This window comes from Telopea speciosissima, unplaced genomic scaffold, assembly GCF_018873765.1.
Source record: "Telopea speciosissima isolate NSW1024214 ecotype Mountain lineage unplaced genomic scaffold, Tspe_v1 Tspe_v1.0367, whole genome shotgun sequence".
Classification (NCBI taxonomy): domain Eukaryota; kingdom Viridiplantae; phylum Streptophyta; class Magnoliopsida; order Proteales; family Proteaceae; genus Telopea; species Telopea speciosissima.
This window is the reverse complement of record NW_025317703.1, coordinates 21,065-21,881: the sequence shown is the minus strand read 5'-3', so window position 1 is coordinate 21,881 and position 817 is coordinate 21,065. Positions and strand designations below refer to the sequence as shown.

Genomic DNA, 817 nt, shown 5'->3' with positions numbered 1-817 from the left:
GGCTTCGGTGTGGACTCTTGATTCAAGTAACCGTCTTATTAGAATACCACCTTCTCCACTACCTTTGACCATGGGTGACCAACAACCCAAGACTCTTAAGGATAGGTTCTACCCTACTAGGGTTGCACAGCCTTCTTGCATCAACTTACCACCTGTTACAGGAAACAATTATGAACTCAAGACCAACTTCATTAGCATGCTACCCCACTTCCATGGGATGGCCAATGAAGATGCATATCTCTTCCTTAGGGAATTTGAGGAGGTCTGTGTTCTAATTAAGGTCCAGAATTTGACTGATGATGCAGTTAAGCTTAGGTTTATACCCTTTGCCCTGAAAGACCAGGCCAAGAAGTGGCTCTTTGGACTACCAACAAATTCCATTAATACATGGGATGAGTTCACCATTGTCGTCTTGAGAAAATTCTTTTGTTTTTACAAGACCAATAAACTCAAGAGTGACATACTCTAGTTTAGGCAGAAACCGCAAGAGTCCTTTTCTAAATTCATGGAAAGATTCAAGGACCTCCTCTTAGAATGCCCTCACCATGGTTTTGACTTGTGGCAGCTATGCCAAATTATTTGAGGGTGTTGAGTTTCAAACCAAGAAACTTGTAGAGTCCATGTGTCCTGCATGCTTTACTTTTTTTTCTGAGGAAAATGATGCATGGACATTTTTAACCAACTTGGCTGATAAGACTAGGGAGTGGGAATCTTCCCAAGAGGCTGAAAGGACCGCTAAGGGATATCTCATTGAGGGTATGCCAGCCAAGGAGGCCAAACTTGACAGCCTCATAAAAAGGTTGGAGTCCATAGTTCT

At 42.6% G+C, this 817-nt stretch overlaps 1 non-coding gene across 1 annotated transcript; it reads right to left on the bottom strand.

Moving 5' to 3' along the window:
* Nucleotides 1-445: 445 nt before the first annotated feature.
* On the bottom strand, nucleotides 446-552 carry LOC122648026. Its single transcript, XR_006331006.1, has one exon. It is a non-coding gene; the product is annotated as a small nucleolar RNA R71 (small nucleolar RNA).
* Between the last annotated feature and the right edge of the window lie 265 nt (nucleotides 553-817).